This window comes from Notamacropus eugenii, chromosome 6, assembly GCF_028372415.1.
Source record: "Notamacropus eugenii isolate mMacEug1 chromosome 6, mMacEug1.pri_v2, whole genome shotgun sequence".
Classification (NCBI taxonomy): domain Eukaryota; kingdom Metazoa; phylum Chordata; class Mammalia; order Diprotodontia; family Macropodidae; genus Notamacropus; species Notamacropus eugenii.
Genome location: NC_092877.1, coordinates 135,085,701 through 135,104,305, shown reverse-complemented (window position 1 = coordinate 135,104,305; position 18,605 = coordinate 135,085,701).

Sequence of the window (18,605 nt, the reverse complement as noted above, 5' to 3'; positions counted from 1 at the left end):
CTGGGAGTTAGGTGTGACTTTCACGCGTTTTACAGATGGGGAAACTGAGGGTAAGTGATTTGCCCACAGTCACATAGCTAGTAAATGTCTGAAGCCGAATTTAAACTCAAGACTTTTTGACTCCAGGCAGGAAGTGGTATTCACTGTGTACCTCACTCAAAGTGAGAATCTGATAAGACCTTAGCCTAAAATGTCCAGGGTCCCCCATTGCATCCTGGGCCATCTCCAGTCATCCTGATGAATATCAGGCCACTGGACCCAGATGACTCAGGAGAAGAAAGTGAGGTTGATGACCTTATGCAGCCCTCCCTCACTCAAATCAAACTGCAAGCCATGTCATCACCTTGATGTCATGGTCCTCTGAGAACAAAGGTCCAACTCAGCAACAACAACCAACTGCCTCCAACAAGCTGGTAACTGGTCATCTGATCTTCATGACCATGAGTTCTGGTGTGCCCTCAAAGATGGTGTTAGCTAACACATACACACACATGTGCTCACACACATGTTTGTATCCACATGTGTATCTGCATGTATATATACATGTGTGTGCATGTGTTCCTGTGTGTATGGATAGCTTTGAACTTGGCAGAGTGCTTTACGTATATCATCACATGAATTATGAATCCTTACAACAACCCTCTGCTATTATTATCCCCATTTTACAGATGAGGAAATTAAGGCTGAGAAGAAATTCAGTGACTTGTTCAGGGTCACCCAGTTAATAACATTTTGAGACAGAATTAGAACTCAGGTCTTCCCAAGTCCCGTACTCTATCTACTCTACCTCCTACCTGCCCTAAACTTTGACCTTGAAAGCATATAGGCTAGAACTGTGTTTTCTGATGACCGGTTAATGAACCACCACCAGTCTGCTCACTTTCACTAGTCTGCAAAATTTTTCTTATTTATTTATTTATTTTTTTGGTTAAAATACATGTGGTGGGAGGGCCAGAGATGGAGTAGATGTGATTTCCTCTAGGCAATGAACCGATGATTGGCATCTTGCCTGCATCCTCTAGTCCAGGGATGGGGAACCTGGGGACTAGAGGTCACATTTAGTTTCTAGGTCCCAGGTTTCCCACCCTGCCTAGTCATAAGGACTTGTCTGGGAGGCTTTGAGAAGGTGCTCACACAGCCAGCATATATCAAGGGCAGGACTGAGGAACTGAATTGAGCCTTGCTGACTGTGAAGTCATCTCTTTAGCCACCACACTATGTTGACCATCTTGGGGCAGCTAGGTGGTACAGTGGATAGAGCGGAGTCAGGAGGACTTGAGTTCAAATCTCACCTCAGACACTTGACACTTACTAACTGTGTGACCTTGGGCAAGTCACTTAACCCCAACTGCCTCATCCTGGGCCATCTCCAGTCATCCTGATGAATATCTGGTCACTGGATTCAGATGGCTCTGGAGGAGATGTGAGGCTGGTGACCTGCACAGCCCTCCCTCACTCAAAACAAAGTCAAGTGCAAGTTATGTCATTATTTCTCTGATGGCATGGTCTTCTTTGACAACGATGGATGAACACACACACACGTTGACCCTCTTACTTTCTACTTCTAAAAATCTTTCAATTAAATCTTAGTTCAGATGTTTTTGGTGTTGTTCTAAGCCTTGTTTTCTGGGCCATCATCCACTTCCTACTCACCATGACTGGTGTCTCTTACTCCTCTAAACTGGTCCCTGTCCCCCATTTCCCTGCGCTCCTCTCTCTGTGTGATACTTCCTAACATTTGAATGTAAATTCTTTGAAGATGGGGCCTGTTTCATTTCTGTCCTTGTATCTTCAATGCTTGGCACACAGTAAGCCCTTTTACACATGTTTGTTGAACTGAATTGAATTGTGTATGTGTTTATTTAGGGCCTGCCAACTCTTTTCTCCTTCTGTAGAACTGAGTCCTGTGTAGAAGAAAATGCACCACATTGTGAAAACAGCACCAGAGATGTAGTCAGCCTGTCAGGTGGTCTATGAAATGCAATTAATTTCATGTCAGATTTGGTTATGGTCATCTCCCCTCCTGAAATGTCGGCAGAGCATGCTCAGTGAGGGGGAAGCTGCCTGTTCTTTTGTTGTGAGCTCTGGGGTGATGCTATCTTTGGAAGGAACATTCTGATGGTACCGTATTTGTCTGGTGGGAAAAGCTTTTCAGCTCTTGTCTGTTGATCTTGAGATTCGATGGCACTGGGGAGTGAGACACTGAGTGTGTCTATACCCACAGAAGCAAAGAGGGCTTTATGCTCCCTCCCCCAGCCTCCCCCCTCCAGCCCCTTCCTCCTAAGATGTCATATCTTGAAGGAAAACAAAACAGAAAAGGAACAAATTTATTCTCAGGGCGCTTGGAGGAGTATGAATTATTTATTCTCAGAAATCCTCCACTATCTTCGCATGAAAGAGAAGCCCATTATTAAAAGTGAATGTTCCCTTTTCTGCCTGTCAATAACCAGGAGAGAAGAATGGATTGGCTGGGAGAGAGCCCCCTCCTTGGAGACCCAGCTCCCAAGGCAGCCTGAGCAGCGGCTAAGTTATTTTTTAAGACAATAAAATCATTACAACTGATGTATTAACACCAGAAATTGATGTGACAGAGGCCTGCCAACAATCCGGGCTGAGAATAAGAAAAGGCCATTAAAATGATCTCAATTACCTTTTAATTATAAATTAACACATTTGCATAAATCACAGCCCAGAGCTAGTTAGTTTCTGGTCTGTGTGTGTGTGTGTGTGTGTGTGTGTGTGTGTGTGTGTGTGTTACAATTTCCCTGGTTTATGAGACCCTCATATTCCTTCAGTTAGGTTAAGCCATCAACTTCCCACCACCTTAATCCTCCAACCCGGTGGAAGTCAATTCTTATGGTCTGGGGAAAAATTTCCATTCACCCCCTGATACCAGTAATTTCTTTTTCTGACTATGCCTTTGTGCAAATCAGGAGAACAATCATTTTGTCTTTCCCTGTTCATACTGGACTCCCAGAGAGCTGAGGGAATGCGCTGCAGGTAATGGATTTTGGCCAGGGAGAAGGTGGTTGGGCATTTCAATTGGGGAGAGATGGGAGATAAGGGAGAATTACAAATGGGGCTTGTCACTCTCTGGTTGTGGCTTTGGACGTCAGAACTAGCCATGTCTCACCTGAGCGGTCTGACTCCCTTTGCTCTAGTGTGATCTCTGTGTTGGGGACTTCTTGCATTGTATCCTTGAAGGAAGACAACAAAATTCAGATATCAGCTTTCCTTTTTTCTCCCAAACTATTGTTTTCTATATAATCTGTATCTATAATCTAATCACCTAATCCTCAGCCTCTCCCTCTCCCTTTCCCTGCCTCTACCGAGAGGCAGCTAGGGGTAGTGTTGGACCTGGGGCTAGGTTCTAATTGTCTGAGTTCTAATTCCACCTCAGATGCTTACCAGCAGGGTTATCCTGGGTCAGTCATTTACTCTCTCTGCCCTGATTTCTTCAACTTTAAAATTGGCATAATAAAAGCTCCTATCTCCTAAGGGTTGCTGTGAGGATAAAAGGAGACTTTTATAAGTCACTTAGCACAGTGCCTGACAGTAGTACATACATCCTTTCCCCTTCCTTATATCTATATATTATTTCTACATCTACAATTATCCATCTATTATATATACATACATATATGCCCCAACACACATATATGTACACACATATACATACACACACATATATGTATATGTGTGTATATATACATATGTACTTTGCACTGGACCTCCCATTTAATGTATATAGGGAACCCTCATGAGGAAAATTCTAATGTAGATTGGCACCTTTTAGTGTTAGTGAGTTGTCTCAGTTACTGAGGAGTATAGTGGCTTGCCTGGAGTTGTCCCAAAATTATGGAACTAAGTGAGAATTTGAGCTTAGGTCTTCCTGATATCTAACTAGCTATCTGCAATGCACACTGACTTTCATTGCTTTTACCTTGTAGGTAGTGTGCGTTCATCCTTTGTTGCCAAAGAAGACCACGCCATCAGAGAAATAATGACATGACTTGCACCTGACTTTGTTTTTGAGTGAGGGAGGGCTGTGCAGGTCACCAGCCTCACTTCTCCTCCAGCCATCTGAATCCAGTGACCAGATATTCATCAGGATGACTGGAGATGATCCAGGATGAGGCAATTGGGGTTAAGTGACTTGCCTAAGGTCACACAGCTGGTGAGTGTCAAGTGTCTGAGGTGAGATCTGAACTCAGGTCCTCCTGACTCTTGCACTGGTGCTCTATCCACTGTACCACCTAACTGCATCTTGTAGATATAAACAAGTAAAGCTTATAAGTCTGTGTGCTGGCTCAGGTAAAAATAATATTTGGAATCTCTGGCCTCCCCTGACTATGGGGAGGGTGATGGATTTGAAGTTAGAGGACTTGGTTTTAAATCTGAGGTCCGTTGCAATCTACATGACTTTGGACAAGTCAATTAATTGATTTGGGTCTGAATTGCTTGATATTTAAAATTGGTGGGTCAGACTAGGTTGTTTCTGTAGCTGTTGTTAGGTAATATCCAACTTTTCATAAACCCAGTTGGGGTTTTTTCAGATACTGGAATGGTTTCCATTTCCTTCTCCAGTCATTTTACAGATGAGGAAGCTGAGATAAACAAGGTTAAAGGATTTGTCCAGGATCTCACAGCCACTAAGACCAGAGCTGAACACAGAAAATTGAGTCTTTCTGATTCCAGGCCTGGAACTCTCTCCACTGTACCATCTAGTTATTTGGTGATTCTCAAACCTTTTGGTCTCAAGATCCCTTTACACTTTTAAAAATCATTGAAGCCCCACGAAGAGCTTGTGTGTTTATAAATTATATCTATTAATATTTTCTGTATTAGAAATGAAAACATCTTGCTATTTTTATGAAAACAGTTTTGACCTAAAGGTTCCTCTGAAAGACTCCAGGATTCTTAGGGATACTTAGATCATACCATGAGAACTACTAGACTAGAGGATCTCCCAGGTGATTTCCAGGTCTAAATCTATGATCCCGGAGTGTTTTTCATTCTCATGGTGATATTCCTTAACCTACTAAGTACCCTAAACACCAAATGTTCTGAAACCTGATCTCACAAAATGATCTGATGAATTAATTCACACCAAGCAGAGGACATAGAATTTTTCAGAATGGAAGAGACTTTGAGATCATCTACTACAATACATTCATTTACAATAGAGGAAACAAGCCTATAAAGGTTATGTGACATATAAGGTCACAATGCTATTAGTCAAAAGGGACCTTCACGGCCAACTAGTCCAATCCCCTTATTTTAATGGTGGGGAAGCTGAGATAAAGTCCTGCTCTGCTTTAGTTCCACTCAACTCTTGGCTTTGTTTATCCTTTTTCAAAGAGGACCAATGACATCATGGGGTGATAATTTTCAAGTGAATTGGATTTCAATGAGGCAGAGTTGAGCAAAGCTGTCAGTTGCACTTTTTCTTCCAGAGTCATTGAAGTCCAGTGGCATCACAAAAGTCAAAGTGACTGGCAATGACCCAGCAGGCAGTGGATGATGTCTTCCCTGTCTGACCAAACTCCAAGTGTTCCACAGCACCTGCTTCAGCTGCTTTCATGGCCATTGGAACAAATTATTCTCATGCACCCATTCTGCCAGGGAAATCTTCACATGCTTGGAGTAGACATCCCCCTAACTCACTGACAGATCTGAGGCCTGTCGGGTGCCTCAACGTGGTTTAGCCCATCTACTGAGACTACATTACCAGGGTGTGGCTGCTGTACATACTACACCTTCTTGGAGTCGTTGGTGAGAATGGAGTGAAAGATGGACACTAAAGATGGATAAGCAGTACTGAAAAGGGCAGGCTGACCCTCAGCCAGATGTGCTGGTCCTCCCTGAACACCTCCTTCAAGCCAGATGTGCTGGTCCTCCCTGAACACCTCCTTCAAGTCAGATGTGCTGGTCCTTCCTGAACACCTCCTTCAAGTCAGATGTGCTGGTCCTCCCTGAACACCTCCTTCAAGTCAGATGTGCTGGTCCTCCCTGAACACCTCCTTCAAACCAGATATGCTGGTTCACACCAGCTAAACTCTAAATCAGAAGCACTGATTCCCCTTAATTCTGGTGAACTTCTTTTGCTTCTTATCTCCACTTCCCCCTGTATTTATCATAGTTGCACATAGTTATTTGCATAATATCTCCCTTATTAGGTATCTCTTTTCTGTGATTGGTACCCCCAGCACTTAGCACAATCCCTGAAACATAGTATGTGCTTGATGTTTACTGAATGATTACACCAAGCTTCCTAAAGGAAATTTAGTTAAAGGAGGAGAACACTAGTTCCCACACTTCTGATATTAGTTAGCAGGTAAGGGGAATATGCAGGAGTGATCAAGAAGCCTTCTCCTTAGATCAGAAATGTCAAACTCATAGCCTGTAAAACTCCCCAGTGTATCCAAAAGCAGATTAAAAAGTAGCTGGGAAATGTTTAACAAAATAAATAAAAATTCATTTAAAGCATAGATAACGTGGATTTATGGTTTTCTCAGTCAATATGAACAGGGATTCATTTCTTTTTGAATTTGACATCACTGCCTCACATTAGGGCACATGGCTGATGTGGAATGCTGGCTTTGGAAATGTAACATTCCTGATGCCAGGAGTGTTTGTGTTTTATAAAACTGATTGTGTTAAGTGGCTCCCCTGGCTCATTTTGCTCCTGAGGATGATGAACAAGGATGATGACCACTGTGTGTCATCAGCTAGACAATGATGAAACTACTGGTAGCCGTTGTCTTTGACACCGATGTAAACCTCCACTCAGAGCACTCAATTATGTGAAGTATTTTTTTTTATCAGAAAAATAGAGCATAGGAATTGGAGAATTAGAAGTTGCTGTACCCTCAAGAGAGAAAATCAGAGACTTAGAGAAAAAAAAGAAATCTTACCCAGCAGTCACCACCAGTTAAGCTTTTTTTTTCAGGAAAAAATGTGCAAAGGAATTTCAGAAAATAAATGTAAAATATTGGTTTGGTCATGAAAACTCAAGTTAACTAACCATGGTGTTATAGGATCTCACTATATTTGAAGGTTGTGTCTCTCAATTTGCATATGGGTTAGCTTATGTGAACATGGAAGATTGTACTTTCTGCTTCATATCTAAAAAGCAAGAATTTCATTTAAACATTTGGTTGTGCCCTTTGTTTAGTCCATGATAGCTTAAGAATTCTGTTGCAATCATGATTCAGATTCCTGGGGGAGGCATAAATATATCTAAACAAAATCTTTGTAATACAGTTTTAAATACTGCCAAGTCTCTCTTTTGATTTCAGATTTATTAAAACTTGTAGCCAGGTTACCAATTTTACTAAAATGCTTTGTCAGTTGCCCGGGGCAGGGCGGACTCTTTTCACCCCTCACAGTCCAGTCTTCCCAAACTCAGTGAGGTGCTGGGGATCCCGTAAAACAAGTGCTTCAGAATGTCCTTCTACCCCAAATTTCCTGCCAATGTCTGGACACTAAATTCCATCATACTCCATGAAAGGGAATTCAGAATCCCTCTTCCACTCAGATTTTCAGATCCCCTCTCTTCTTTCAAAGGATCAGACCCCTCCAACCTCCCCCCCCCACTTTATGGATTGGACATAGCTGTCCATAATGTTTACATGAACAGAGTCACCAGCTACAATTCTGTGACTAAGACTGAAATCCATCATTCCTTACCATTTGTCTTGCCAAGAAATCTTATGGTCCTCTGGCTCTTGCCATCAACCTTGTAGCTTTATTCTTCAAATTCCCAGGGCACTAATCTGAAAATGATTCACCTTATGATCTTCCAGATCTTGTCACCTACTCCATTCTATACCTAGAAATTTTAGGCTTTTCCAACTACCGAAATCTGAGTCTTCTATACATGCTATCTCCCCCAAGTAAAGTGTGAGCTCCTTAGGAGAAGAGATGGATTTTTCTATTTGTATCTCCAGTACTTAGCACTGAATAAATGATTCTGTCTATCCATTCATTTATTCATCCCCTTAGGGGCTGTGTGGTAGAAGTCTGACACAAGTCAGGTTTAGAATTCTTTGGAAAATGGTATCAATAAATCATTATATGTGGGTATCGTGGATCATATAGGCAGAGTTCTAAGTAATCAGCCAGGAAAAACTCTGATAAAAAGCTAAGGGATTAGGACATAATGGTTGAGACCCAGTCCCAGCAGTCTTAGAGCCTGCATACAGGTAGGGTTTCAGCAGGCATCAGGATCCAGTTAAAGTGATTTAATTCTAGAGATCAAAATCCAGAAACTGAGAGGCAGAATAATAGATTCAAAGGGATTGGGTGCTGATGGATCTTCATCCCTAAGGCGGGATGGGTGGTGTCACAATGCAAAGACAATGAGTAAGATCCTAGGCAAAGAACAATCCTGTACAAATTAAGTGTGGTCCAAGTCAGAGGTGTCAAACTCCAAGTTTAACTCTCAAACTTCCCAGTATGGCCTGAACCAAATCAAAATGTAATTTGGAAATGTTTAGCAGAAATAAATGAAAATATAACACAACAGAGATAATGTACAATTGTGGTTTTCTGTCTCAATATATGGTCGTCAGGGATCTGTCTCTACTTGTGCTTGACACCATTAGGTCAAGTCAAGATATAGAAGAGTAAAAAAAAAAAATTCTCTACTGAGTCAAGCCAGAGTTCTGAGGTAACAAATCCTGGAAAGAAATGAAATTGGGAATGAGTTAATAGCAATGACTCAAAGTTGGGAAGGTCAACGCACAATAGGCAGGGACATGGGCCAGAAGAGGGGAACCAAGGGCCTTAGTAAAGTTGAATTTGCTTCACGCAACAATTTGCTTTTGCAGCAGGATCGTTTTATGGCTTGAGTTTGCAATTTTTCTCATCCTGCATTTGCTTCCTAGTTTATTCAGATAGGCTAATAGTGACCCAATCCTATCCAGTGAGAGACTGCTATAGCATGAGCCATAGCACAATGCTAGCAGTATGACGGATGATACCGAGCTGTGCTCTACTGATATACGGACACCATGCGTGTTCCTGCTCCAGAGCTACAACTGAGCCTGGGCATTAAGAAAATATGCCTCGGGGAGTGATACTGGTCCCAGAAAATTCTTTGATGCTTTCCTAATTGCTAAATAAAACTGACTTTGAATGGAGATTGATCCTATTGTATACAACTAAACATAGTGGCAAGAGCCCTGGACTTGGAGGCAAGGGAGATGGGGGCTCAGATATGGGTTCTGACCCTGAATGGCTGTGTAGCCTTAGGTAAGTGGCTGAACCTCTCTGAGACTCAGTAAAATGAAGATGTTCTTAAAACTTATGGGTACTTAGTGATAAGAACTTGGGGACTGGTCTCCAAGGAGTTGGTATAGGGAACTCCCTAGATGAGGAGACTCTTTCTACTGGAAAGTCTATCTTTTGATTTCAGGTTTATTCCTAATCTTATCAGTATGCCAGGGTAGGTCCATTTTATATAATTTAAAGTCTCAGACTTGCCTAAAGCACTGAGAATTTTAAGTGTCTTTCCCTGGGCCAGACATCCAGTAGGAGTCTGAGGCTTAGAGGCCTGTTCTCAAGTCCACTTCATCATATCTTTCATATTTACACCCCATAATAATTGTAAGGATCAAATGAAGGATCAAACAAATGCTATTTATAATTAACTCATAGAATGTGAGGTCCTTGAAGACAGGTGTTTGCTTTCTTTGTCTCTCTATCCTTGTTATTCAGTGCATAGTAAATGCTTTATAAATTCTTGCTGAATTGAATTATGATAGTACATGCTACTTGCTATAATGCACTGTAATTGTAGATCAGGACACTGATATTGCAAAAATGGTTTGGAGAATATTAGAAGTTACATACTACCCTCCAATGAATGGTTTCGAGATTTTTCAATTCAGTGCATTTCAATATAATTTGATGAAAGGTGTACTATGTGCCAAGTTCTTTTAGGCACTAGGTACATGGAGAGAAAAGAAACAGCACTTGTCTTCAAAAAGTTTGCCTTCTGCAAAGAGGGATAAAACTTATGCCCAAATAAGTCAATACAGAGTGTTTGCAAAGTGAATACAACTGTGTGACCTTGGGAAAGTCACTTAACCCCAATTGCCTCATCCTGGGTCATCTCCAGTCATCCTGAGGAATATCTGGTCACTAGATTCAGATGGCTGGAGGAAAAGTGAGGCTGGTGACCTGCACAGCTCTCCCTCACTCAAAACAAAGTCAAGTACAAGGCACGTCACCATGTCACCATTTCTCCAATGGCATGGTCTTCTTCGGCAACGGAGGACGACCTAACAAAGTAATTGGGAGGAGGCAAATCAAAAGGCAAGGTCTCATGTAGGAAGTAACATGAGCTCCACTAAACCTTGAAGAGAGACTGAAAAAGAATTATTAGCCCATTTAACAGACTGTGAAATTTAGATACATAATAGTTATGTGACTTATCCTATCAAAACATACTTTAAAGGCTGAATGAAGACAGTAACTCAGAGATTTCAGTTCAAGAATCTACCTGTTGTTTTATTTAAAGATATCATTTATTGACAGAGAAACACCACAAGTAGCCAGGATACATACTGGCTACATGACCTTGGTCAATCATTTAATGCCTTAGTGACTCAGAGCAAAGGGTGACTACCTGCACGGGGGAAGGGAGTTCTTTCATCAGGGAGTTCCTTCACACATGAAATTCTAAATCCAAAACTTCTCTTTATCATGCTAGCCAGAATACCATTATTATGTTAGCTACATTAAAAATTGAGGAAAAGAAAACATGATAGAATTGCATCGTAAAATAAGCAAGCAAACAAATCAGAACCCTGGTGATGACATATCTGGGCAGTTTAATCTAGAGAGGTTTGAGCAAAGGATGGAGTGGTGTTTTTTTTCCCTGCTCATTTCTAAGGGATCACAGGAGAAGAAAGCGCAACTCAGAAAATCCCATTATGGCTTTCCTTTCGGCTTTGGCCTCCTACTCTGACTTTGCAGCTCAGCATCTTTCAGACTTCAGTTTCTCCCTTAACAGTCTTTCTAGCCAATGGGCTGAAAAGATTCTCTTAATCTGGGCTCTGGGATAAATATCATGGAAGTGAGTTGGATGCTGCCTTTTTAAGAACACATTGAGAAAAGGTAGAAAAATGGCTGGCTCTGAAAGATTTTTTTGGACTCTAATACAAAATGGAAAAGGGACAGTGTCTTAAACATCTGACGAATTAATCCATAGTTACAGAAACTCTGACCCAAGGACCACATCGACCCTGAACTTTATTTCATCTGGTCTACAAGGTCGTTACCCAGAGGTGATTGCCATTTATGCCTGAGGTTGCAAAAACACAATATGATTTCAAATATCTTTAGTGATACCTAAAAGGCCTCAAGATGGAGATGTTACTCCATAAAAGCTTGTCACTGTCTGGGTAGATATGTTTTTTCAAGTGTGTCTCTTTTTTTGTGTTTGTTTTCTCTTTCTCTGTGGACCCATGGGTCCTTTCTCTTTGGACATCTGCCTTTTTACCTGTTTTTCTTTTCCTTTGTCTTCTTTTCCTCCCCAATATTTTCTTCTATACAATAGATACATATAGGATGAGTTATATTTTACATTTGCTATATTTATCATATAGTTCTATATTCTGTGTTCTTAATTTTAAAAACAGTTCGCATTCTGTATTTCCTCTCTAAAAATAAAAGAAAACAAGGTTAACTAAATTAATTGCTTTTCTTTAATGTGATCTCTAATTGATTCTTTTTTTCCCATGTGGGTCAGAGACCCTCTAAAAAAGGTTTCCCTACTCTATCCCCATCTAATCTACTTGACATTTTCATCTGTCTGCTTTGTCCTCTTTCTGTATTGGAGAGAAAGAGGATTCATAATAGACTTCTACTTTTGGACAGTGAGGTCCTTCATTTGCATAAATTTGCATCATCATTCCATTTATTAAATCTTTGAGTAATTGATTTATTGTAAATGGGACAGAGTTAGATATCAGGAAGGTATGAAGAGTATTCTTATTTCAAACCTAACTTTGGGGGCTGGGGTAAAATGGAGCTCAGTATTTGGGTTGAGGTCCCAAAGATTTCATAAAGCTCATAAAAAACCATTTGCTATGTATAGGAATGTACTCATGCCTTTTGGAATTAACTCACACTTCATTGTGATTTGGAGCAAAGTCCCCATATTAATCTCTATATTTTTCTTTTCAAAAGAACAATACCTACTGTACATCCAATTGGAATGATAATTCTTGGCTCAGTTCATCGCTAGATGAATGACGAACTACAGGTATAGAGTGACTTAAACTAACTGGGCAGCAGGAATGGAGGAGACCACATTTCATAACACATACAATTAGCATCAACAGATAATCTTGTTCTTTTTCTCCCTTCCCCCCTACCCCCTTCTCATGCTTTCTCCCACCTATCAATGTCTTTGATGTAAATTTTAATAAAATTTCACTTGTACAAAATTTAAGAAGAGAAAGGAGATCCCCAAAAGGTACTTGTCCTCAGTCATGATGGAGACAGAAATAGTTAACCTAAGATGAAATACATTAAAAAAAAGTGATTGGTTAACTTGAGGATGTACTTGGGTAGAAAAAAAAAAAGCCCAAGAGTAAACTTGCCATTACTTCCCCAACATTGTTCTGGGGAGGAGATGATTTGAATTTAGATGAATAGTCTTGATATTTCTAGGAGTAGGAAATTGTAGACACATTGAAATGAATGAAAAATCCCAATAGGCAAAGTTTCTGGGTTATTAATAATCAATTTATTAATTAGGTTAGCCATCAATCAATAAATTGATGTTCAGTGGTTTTTCTTGGTAATCAAAGATGCCTCATGGAGGCCCTGAAAACCTTAAATAACCTTTCTGAAAAGGAATTTCCTTGACACATGAGAATCAACCCTGACTAGTGAACATTTAATGAAAAGGTGTGCTAAAAGTCTTTAGCTACTCCTACTGAGAATATGATTCCATCATGAGATTCAGTCACCTCTAGCAATCTGGATTGGGGAATCCATCTCCACCAAGACCACTCTAGTTGATTTTCTCCTTCATGGTCTGGGTCACCTTAAAATGTAATGGAGGGGTATGAAGGTAGGGGCTCCTTCCCCAGGATAAGGACTTGTCCAGATTGGATTCTGTTTATCCTCTAAACAGAAGTGTCCTAGTTAGATGAGGTCCTACCCAAGGTTGAAGAGCTTGAGGGCTAAGAGTCATCAGTCATGTTCTTCAGAGATTGACTTTAACAAGAGCTGGACCTTAATGAGAAAATTAAGGAGAAAAACTTGTATCACAGTTTAATAATTGGTTATTAATATAATTGTATAATAATTTCTATCAATATCTTTTTTCCTGAGTTCCAATTGGACATCTCTATCTAGATATCCAATAAGTATCTGAAGCTCATTATGTCCAAACCATATCCCCAAATCACTATCTCTTCCTCCAACATCTCTTCCTAATTTTCAAATTTTCATTAATCAATCAACAAGCATTTATTAAGCTCATGCTATATTCTAGGCACAGGGGATATAAATAAAAAACGAGGTGATCTCTGACTTCAACAAGTTTGTATTCTTATAGGGCATACAATACAAATGGGAAATGGTTCTAAGAGAGTAGATTTTGGGTCTCTAGGCAATCACAAGAATGAGTTGAGTCATAGGCAGAAGATTGTCATGCTTTTTTTAGCAGAAATTTTAGTAGAAATTTGGTGATTACTTTTGGAGCAAATGCAAAAGACAGAATATTTCCTAACTTTCTCATTTCTCTTGAGAGCACTACCATAGTATAAATCACATATGTTCAAACCTTCAGTGATCTCTCTCAGCTCCTTCTATGTTCTGTCAATTTCTTTCCTAACTTTGACATCTATCTTCTTTTTCATTAGGGAGGTAATTAGTGTTATCAGACACATCCTTTCAAGATACAGTTGGAAGTCACACCATCACACACATCAGGGTTGGAAGGGACCTCAGCGACCATTTAATTTGAACTGTAGCTGAACAAAGATTCCCATCTTCTATATGTCTGGCAAGTGGTCATTCAGTCTTTCTTGAAGACTTCTAGTGAAGAGAGACCCATTATCTCAGGGTATTATACATTATAACATATGATAAAATATAATGAATATAATACAAATATATGATAAATAAATATAATATAAATAAAATGATATAATTATCACACTTACACACTCAGACCTTCTATTCCACTTTTGATTACCTTTAACTGGAAGGAATGTTTTTCCCCCTTGTATCAAACTTAACTTGCTTTTTTTCCAACTTATCCCTCTTTGGTTCTGACCGTGGGGCCAAATGGAAGAATTTTAATACTTCTTTATGATAGTCTTCCAAGTGTTTGAAGACAAACTAGAGCATGGTTCTAAGTCAAGTCAAGGAAAACCAACAAACATTTACAAAGTGCTTACTCTGTCAAGCACTGCGACACAAAGTAAGCTTACAAAGACAGACAACAATACAGGTCTCTGCACTCAAGAAGCACATGTGAGCTTGGCCAAGTTGCTTCACCCTTTCAGATCTGTTTCCCCTTTTATAAAATGAGAGGATTAGACTAATATACCTCTAAGGTCCCTTTCAATTCTAAATCTATAATCATGTATTTCCACGATCCAGTTTGATGATTGCCCCGGATTCCCAGACACTATGGATTAAGCCACATGGAAAATTTTTACCTATAGACTGTGAACTAGAGGCTCCTGGGTTATTGCTGTTCAGTAGTATCTGACTCTTTATGACCTCATGAATCAATTATCCATGCGGTTTTCTAGGCATATTCCTACTCCAGTTTTAGGCAGAGGTTAAGCGACTTCCCCAGAGTCTCACAGTTAGTATCTGGGTTCAGATTTGAACTCTGGTCTGTCTGTTCTTTCTGACTCCAGGATCAGTCCTTTATCCACTTTGCCACCTAGTTACTCTTAGGTTCCAGGCTACTTTTTTTCTAATTCTGACAAGTGATGAATTCTGACACAAATTTAAACTGGTCCTTTTCTGCAACACTGGATCCTGAAGTAGTTTCTGGGTTTCCTGTGTTAAAGTTTTAGAATGATCTGATGCACAAAGACCTTCTGAAGCCCACAGGAGTTTTGGGAAGTTCTCTTAAGGTGTAATGCAAAGGGCCCTTGATTATGTTCAAAACTTTGCAAGAAATCTTAACTACACATTTAAGGAAAATGAAATTGAACCAGGACCCTCACAAAGTAAATAAGCATGCTCTGGAGTTGGGAGCAGGGTTAAGGATAGATCTGGTTCATCAGGACTCTTCAGGACCAAACAATGGCTTAAGGCCTCTGGTTCTGACTTGTTCTAAGACCTGAGTTGCCCACTGTAAATCTGCTGAAGCTTTATGATGTTTTGCTAAGCCATGGAGGATGGGAAAGTACATTTTTCCCTTGTCTGTGGACATTTACCCTTGAAATAGTGCACTTTTACATAGAATCTGTAGACCAGGCACATTAAGCAACAGAGTCACAATGAGGCTGATCAGGCTTTTCGTCTTTTGTGTCCTAGTTTGCTGCAGCTAACATGCGTGCTGCTTATGGAGACATAAATATGCGAGCTGAGAATGGAAACGGACCATTTTTTAATGTGTAATGGGATTTTCCAGGAGGGCTGAGTATTGGTTTTAGAGTCAAAAAGTTAGAGTTAGATGGGATCTTAGATACTATCTGGATCATTCCCTCAACCTCTCATTTTTAAAGATGAGGAAATTGATGCTGAGGGAAATAAATCCAATCTTAAAGAGACAGTAAGTTAGAATTGGGACTCAAAGTTAGATGTTCTGATTTAAGTTCAGTTTTCTTTACTACACTGGGCTGGGGTAGAGCAATTTTTCTTTAATTTTTCTAGCTTATATATATGTATATATATACATGTACACATATATATCTGTGTGTATGTATGCACACATATGTATATACACACATATATCTAAAGAGAGTGTGTCGTTCTAGAAAGTTTACACATTTGGTCCCCTAATACTATCTATGGCCTATTATGACTTGTTTTTGGGAAATAAATGAAGGCTCTGTGATTTGAATACTGGATATGGAAGCTCACTTCATCAGTAAAGATCTAGGTTTTTAAAAAATAAAACATTCATGTCTGTAAGTCCCAGGGAATTGCCTGAAGCACATAAAAGCTTAGAGTCACATGGTTAGTAATTGTTAGACAGGAGACTGGAACCCAGGTAAGTGTCCGAGATCCTGACTGACTTATTTAAAGAATTTAGAAACGGTTACAGGAATCCGTTTCCTCCTTTAATATACAGCTATATTAAAGAGAAGGTAAAATGAACACATGTTTTAGACATAAAAGGTGATGTCATAAACAAATTAGGAGAGCCTGGAAAAAATAACCTATCAGACCTAGGGATAAGGGAAGAGTTTATCACCAGAAAAGAAACAGAAAGGATCATTGAAATTAAAATGCATAATTTCAATTACCTTAAATTAAAAATGCCTTCCATAAACAAAACGGATGCAGTTAAAATTAGGAAAGCAAGAAACTGGGGGAAAAATTTGTAATATGTTTCTCTGATAAAAGTCTCATTTCTCAAATATATAGGAAATGGAGCCAAATTTGTAAAAATAAAAACACTTTCGTAGTTGTTAAATGTCAAAGGATATGAATAGGAAGTTTTTAGAAAAAGGAATTAAAGTTATCAATAGGCACATTTAAAATGCTCTAAATCAAGAATAATTAGACAAAACAGCTCTAAGGTACCACCTCACATCTTATCAGATAGGTAACATGACAGGAAAGGAAAAGGACAAATGCTGGAGAGGATGTGGAAAAATAGGTATATGAATGCACTTTTGATAGAATAGGATAGATAGGAAATAATTTGCAACTATGTTCAAAGGGGTGAAAACTACATATATATGTATATATGCATGTATATATATATATATGTATATGTGTGCATGTATGCATATCTATATATCTCTATCTATATATCTTTAGGCCCAGTAATTGCACTACTAGGTCTGTATCCAAAAGAGAGGGGGGAAAATGGAAAAGGAATCATATTTATAAAACTATAGAAGGTTTTTTGATGATGGCAAAGGATTGGAAATTGAAGGAAACCCATCATTTGAGGAACGGCTGAACAAGTTGTGGTATATGATTGTGATAGAATGCTATTGTACTATAAGAAAGGGTGAAAAGGATGTTCCGAAGAAACTTGGGAAGATTTATATGAATTGAAGAAAACTTAAGGAGTAAAACCAGGAGAATAATCTACAGAGTAATAACAATGTTGTAATGAAAATCAACTGTAAAAGATTTCGCTAATGTTATCAATATGATTATCTCAGTGATAATTCTGAAGGATTCATGATGAAAAATACTATCTAGATCTAGAGAGAAAACTAATGGATTCTGAGTGCATATTGAAGCTTGTTTTTTCTCTTTCTTTTTCTTCCCTCCTTCCTTCCTTTCCTTTTTTTTCTCTGTAACATGGCTAATATAGAAATGTGTATACACTTCAGGTAAATAATGGATATCATATTACTTGCCTTATCAATGGGTTGGGGGAGGAGAGAATCTTGAATTGAAAATTTTAATATTGAATGTTAAAAAGGGAGGGGCATCTCGGTGACCCTGTGGATAGAACACTGGTCCTGGAGTCAGGAAAACCTGACTCAAATCTAGCCTCAGACACTTTATTATTTGGTTGACCCTGGGCTCATCGCTTAACCCTGTTTGCCTCAGTTTCTTAATCTGTAAAGTGAGCTGGAGCAGGAAATGGCAAACCACTCCAGTATCTTTGCCAAGAAAATTCCAAATATAGTCATGAGAAGTAGGACATGACTGAAATGACTGAATAACCAGCATCACCATCACCCCTACCACTACGACAACCAAAGAGAGACATAAGAGTTGATTGATCAAGGCACTCTTCTAATAAACTTGGTCAGGTTATAGAGTAGTAAAATTTTGTTTTACTACTTTGAATGCATTGCCATAAGAAAGCATATCTCAGGGCTATTGGCACTTGTGGGTTTATGTAATACCTCATATCTTGATGAGGATGAGTGATTGGATCTTGATGATTTGGAATTGCTTGGCTTGTGCTGCTGTGCATTAATTGGAGATAAGCTGGTTGCCTCATTTTCTTTTACATTGGAGTCATCCTCTTATCCCAGGCTAATAAAAGAGGATCTTCATTTCAGAGCATTCTCTTTTTATATTTTTCTGAGTAGAAACAAGACAGTGGACCCTCTGCCCCAAAAGAGGACCTCCCCATCTTTATTCCTCATTATAGGGACAGTCATGGAGCACCAAGAAGTGATTTCAGAATTCAAGAATTCCTAGAGCCTGAGTTCTCATACCCCAAATTCTTGTACTCTGAGTCCTACAAAGGCAATAACAAATGAATAACAGTCACATATGCAGTCAATCATGTGGCCCCAGGAGAGGGCAATAGAACTATGTTGTAGTAGCTCTAGAACTACAACTTTCAAGAGAGAATTCTTTATCAGCACTAGCTTAGCTGCTTTACGTCAAGAGTTCTGGAATGAGTTTTCCAGAGAGAGAAGGAATGTTTTTTTGGACAATGCTGAGTTCCTGGAAAGTTTTCATAT